This window comes from Hylobates moloch, unplaced genomic scaffold, assembly GCF_009828535.3.
Source record: "Hylobates moloch isolate HMO894 unplaced genomic scaffold, HMol_V3 SCAFFOLD_10, whole genome shotgun sequence".
NCBI lineage: Eukaryota > Metazoa > Chordata > Mammalia > Primates > Hylobatidae > Hylobates > Hylobates moloch.
This window is the reverse complement of record NW_026652285.1, coordinates 24,463,932-24,469,515: the sequence shown is the minus strand read 5'-3', so window position 1 is coordinate 24,469,515 and position 5,584 is coordinate 24,463,932.

Here is a 5,584-nt window from a genome sequence, read left to right as displayed (position 1 = left end):
CAGGTAGGCTGACAGCAAGGGGAGCAACAGTAGGTCATGGTGTCAGGGGTGGAGGGTGGGCTTCTGTTCAGAGGTGAGTTTCCCAGAATCTGATGACCCCTTGCAATCTGGACCTTTTATACACCTGGCCTCCAAAGTTTCCACTAATCAGCAGCACTTTTCCTTGTTGCTGTTTACATTGTTTTCCACAGTCTGTTTGGGATTGTCAAAGGGGAAGTTGTTTCTGAAATCTTATGAACCTTTTAAACTAAGGGTTTAATCTGTTTCTTAATTGTGAGTTACTCATAGAAAGTTTGTTTCAGCTAAAAGGAAGGCAGTCTCGTCATCAGCATCATTCCTGCTCTGACCATCATCTGGTCATGTGATAGTTCCTGTTGATCTGGGAGGCTCAGGAAATTCTCTCTGCCCAGCCTCATGGTTGGCTGTATGTAGCCTGGGAAGTGTTTGTGGGGAGAAGCATGATGCTGATATATTTATAGTGACAAAATGAATCCATGCCTGGGCCCAAGACTAGTCACCCACCAAATTCTGACTGAAGACTAACAGGCATCTCTCTGTGCCACCCACATCATCTGTGTCTTTCAGTTCTTTGAACGTCACTTGGGAAGACGGTGTCTGGCACAGTGTGTTCCATGCGGCAGAGCAGATAGAGAACAGGTGGATGCAGAGAAATCCACTGGGATTTAGACAGCATCAAGCAATCTATGCTCTAGGGTGACCATTCATTCTGACTTGTCTGGGAGTGTGGGGATTGCCAGGATGAGAATGGAGGACTTTCTATCACATAACTGGTTGAGATTCAGGCCAACCAGTATGTGCTGTGGCTCTAGCCCTAAACCTAGTTACTAGCACAGTAAGTGTCATTTCTTCTATTTCTTTTCAATGAAGGGATTAGATGAGTTGAGATGATACCTGGTTCATCGTGGAGTTCTAACATGTTTAAAACATTTTCTAGGTATACCATTCATTTGAGAAGAATGCAAATTATTAATTTCCAACCTGATATAGTATTACATTGTAAATACATCTATGTCCCCATTACCAGGTTAGGAAATAGAAATTAATCCCATTCTCTCCCAGTTATATCCGCTTACTCATTTCCAAACAGCTAATCACTCTATCAAGTTATAATCCAGTAGGTGACTTTTGGCTTTTTAAAATTTTCACATGAATAAAAATTATAGTATTTGCTTCTCTATTTCTTTGTTATAATCAAAAGGAATCGTTATCGCTTAGTCATTTTGGACTCTCCTGTCAGCAGAGCAGCAGACAGAGAAAGGAGTTACTATTTGGTGAGGGGTAATTATCTTTAAGCTATATAGTGTAGCAGAATATATCTATAGCTCAGGATACTTAGTAAGTATATTAACTTACTAGCACTGCCATAATAAATTACTGTAAACCAAGTGGCTTAAATTTATTTTTTTACAGTTCGGAAATTAAGATGTTGGCAATGTTGTTTTCATCTGAAGCCTGTGAGGGAAGTACCTGTTCCAGGTCTCTCTCCTTGACTTGTTGATGTCTATCATTTCCATGTGTGTTTGACATAATTTTTCTGTTATATGCATACTGTCTCTGAATTTCCCCCTTTTATATAGACATCAGTCATATTTAATCAGAGGCCTAATTGTTTCCAATATGACCTTGTCTTATCACATAACACTTTAAATGATTCTATTTGAATATGAGTTTTGGGGGAGAAAAATTAACCCATGACACTGGAGAATCTCATAGTGTGTCCATGTCCAGTGATAACCAGAAATCAGTAAGAACAGCAATCACAGTGGACAGTGGCATAGTAACTAGAGGCTCAGACCCTTCAGGAAGGAAGTTCTGAGCTACTCTATCAGGCAATTATCCAGACCAAGAAGAGTGCTGGCCAGGGGTGAAGGGAGAATAGAACTGGTGGTAATTAATGGAGATTGTGAATCTCAGGTGCACTGTACTATAGCAGCAGTAAGTGTAGCTTATTTCATTGGCCTTCATTTTACATCTCACTTCCTTTCCTTTCTTTTCATTTCCTTCCTCTCTCTCCTTCCTCTTCCTTCCTTCTTTTCCTTCCTTCCTTCCTTTCTTCTTCTTCCTTTCTTTCTTCCTTCCTTTTCTCTTTTCTTTTCTTTTCCTTTCTTTCTCTCTTTCTTTTTTCTTTCTTTCTCCTTCCTTCCTTCCTTTCTCTCTCTCTCTCTTTCTCTTTCTTTCTTTCTTTCTTTCTTTCTTTCTTTCTTTCTTTCTTTCTTTCTTTCTTTCTTTCCTTCCTTCCTTCCTTCCTTCCTTCCTCTTTCTTCTTTCTTTCTTCCTTCCTTTTGTCCTCCACTCATCTTCTGTCCCTTCTCTTACTCCTCTTTCTCACCTTCTCTTCTTCCTTCATCTAGGACTTCTGGCTGTCCATCACATTTAAGTAGCAAAGGTTTTACTTGAGTGGAGCTAATTGTATATCGTAGATAACTTTTCATGACTGCACCCATATATATTAGATCTTAGTGTGCTTGGACTAATTTCCTTCTGTTAGAATCTGCATCTCTGTGCCTAAGGGCTCTTGTATTGCTGCTGTAAGAAGTCATGTCACCTGTGAATGCAACACAGAGAAAAACACTCAACCAATGATTCTGGAGAGCTGATTTATAAAGACTCTAGCTTCCTCATTCCTGAAGTAGGATAATTCTAGCTGTGTGTTTTTCATCATTTCTGATAGTTTTCCCTTTAGTTTAAGCTTTAGTTGGTGACTGTGATACTGACTTGATAGTGTACCCTTTTCTGTATCACTTCTCCAGTTCCTACCGGTGTGATCTGCACTTCCCAGTAAACTAGTTTCACTGGAATCTTTTCTTCAAAGTCTCTTCTGGGAGAAACTAATCTATGACAATACCCCAACTCTCTCACCCTCAATTTTCTCATCTCCACAAAGGGAATATTAATATCTATTTTGAAAGTTTGTTAAAGAATTAATAATAGCCGGGTGCAGTGGCTCACGCCTGTAATCCAAGCACTTTGGGAGGCTGAGGTGGGCGGATCACAAGGTCAGGAGTTCGAGACCATCCTGGCTAAAATGGTGAAACCTCATCTCTACTAAAAATACATAGAATTAGTCAGGCGTGGTGGCGGGTGTCTGTAGTCCCAGCTACTCGGGAGTCTGAGGCAGGAGAATGGCATGAACCTGGGAGGCAGAGCTTGCAGTGAGTCGAGATCGCACCACTGCACCCCAGCCTAGGTGACAGAGCAAGACTCTGTCTCAAAAAAAAAAAAAAAGAATTAGTAATAATGTACACAAAGCATTTATCCAATATGTCTCCTATAGCAGGCAGCCCGGAATTAGTGATTTTGTTCAGAAAATTTCTAACTTTAATGTTGAAGATAAGAATATTTTTGTAATAATTAACTAGATCAACTAAATACTTTTCCTAGCAGTATTGAGGTGTAATTGACAAATAAAAAATGTGTCTGTTTCAGTATACAAGGTGATGCTCTAATATATGTATCCATTGTGAATAACATATTTATTAGCACACGTAGTTACCATTTCCTTTTTATTTTTGTTGTATGAACATATAAGATCTAACTTCTTGGCAAATTTCAGGTATATGATAAAGTGTTTATAACTATAGTGATATTACTGTACATTAGACATGCTGAACTTATTCATCTTTCATAACTGATGCTGGTCAAAGAGAATGTCCTAGTTTTCATCTCCTTTACTTCATCCCTGAACGATGATCACAGTAAGTGGCCTTCATCCCTCAGCCAAGTCTTTAGACCATTCTAGATTCACAGTCTCAGAAGTTGGCATCTGTCATGGAAATGTACATTGTTAGCTCATCAGAGGTATTTCTACCACTCCCCAGCTGGTAGGAGGTCCCAAGAAGGTGACCCAGGTCCCCAAACTTTATATTTCTCTCAGAGCCAGTATTGATCAGTTCTTCCATGAGTGAATGCTTAGCTTGCATCAATTCAGGACCAAAAGCACCAACCTCTGTCTATCATGACTTCTATGAATGCATATTTTCTACTTTGCTCCTTTCTTACGTTCTTCTGAGTTCCCTGGAAACACAGTTTCAGTTTTTAGTTTCTTTAGATGCCTCGTATTGGTCTTACAAAACGCAGAAGGTTCTTTCATTTCCTTCCTTGGTTCAGAGATTATGGATTATGCCAAGTCTTACATACCCATTGCATACTTTCTCAATTCCCAGCTTTATTCCTTACTTAATTTTCCTCATAACATTTCGATTAGGGGACAAATTGTCTTAATGTGGCATAAGGTATGGTCTGTATTTTACAAGGAATAACTTAGTTTCATTTTCTTTTTCAATAGGTATTCAGGAGAGGGAGGCCGTGTAAGAATTTTATTTACATCATACTGAGAATAAGTCACTTCAGATGAGACTCTCTCTTATGATGATATAATGAATTCTCAAGCATCTTTTTGATGCAGATGAATTGAATGATTGGCTGGTCAAAGGCTGAGATAAAAAGATCCCTGCATTCAGGGCAGCCATTAAAGCAGTCCCTGCTGCCATGTCATGCAGCTGCTGCTCACTGAGGTGTGGGAAAATAATTTGGGAATTTTTTGTGTGAAAAAAAATATTATCGGCAAATATGAGAGATTATTCCTCTCATTGTTAAATAAACTCAAGTGCATATCTTGCTAGTGCTGACTTCCAATGTCATCTCACTATATTGAGAGTTAAATGCAAGTGTCCTTGGGCAGAAAGGGAAGACCTCAGCTTGGATCAGAATCTGTCCTTTATTAGCTACATAACAACACACACTACATTTTTCCAGGTGAAAAATGAAGGTAATAATACATGATCATCTGTTTTGAGAATCAAATTGGATAATACCTATGGTAAGTGATATGTGTGTAAATCCCATATCAGGAATGCTTTCAAATAAAACAAAACACCATATGAAATGAGGATGATTCAGAGTTTATTCAGAAACATATAGGTAAGAATCTCTGCTACCAGGGACACAAACCAAATTTATCATGAAAAGAAGAAGGAAGGATACAAGAATGATGAGGAGGATATTGAAAACAAACAAACAAAAAAATTGCAAAGATTATTGATCAGTTGCAGAAGCCTAAATTCCTTAGAAGCAGAGAACGAAGCTCATGACTTTAGAGTCAAAGCTGAGACCATGACTCAAAATTGAGAACACACAAAGCTGGCACATGATCCACAAGGTATAAGGAAAAACAGAATCAGGATGAAGTTTTCTGCTGTCCCTCAAGCAGATTCCCAAGATTTTAAACATGCAGAGAATTCATAAAAATTTGGGTGACAGCATGGTAGCTGTCAGCAGCAAATTAAATTAGTCCCCCAAAAAATAAGTCAGTTGAGCAGAAAGTTGTTGTGTGAGGATAGTGGTTCTCTTGGGAGTTGATCAGCAGCAAGAAGGCTGGCAGCAGCTGGACACACAGGTGGGCTGGAAACAAGTGGTCCTGCAGCAGGTGGTCTCACAGCAGGCTGGGCGGCAGCAGGGCTGGCAGCAGCTGGAGCCACAGCTCTGGTTGAGGCAACCAGGCAGGCAGACAGTCGTGGGGTAATAGCAGGTTCTTCTGCAGTACACAGGTGCACAGGAGCTGCTC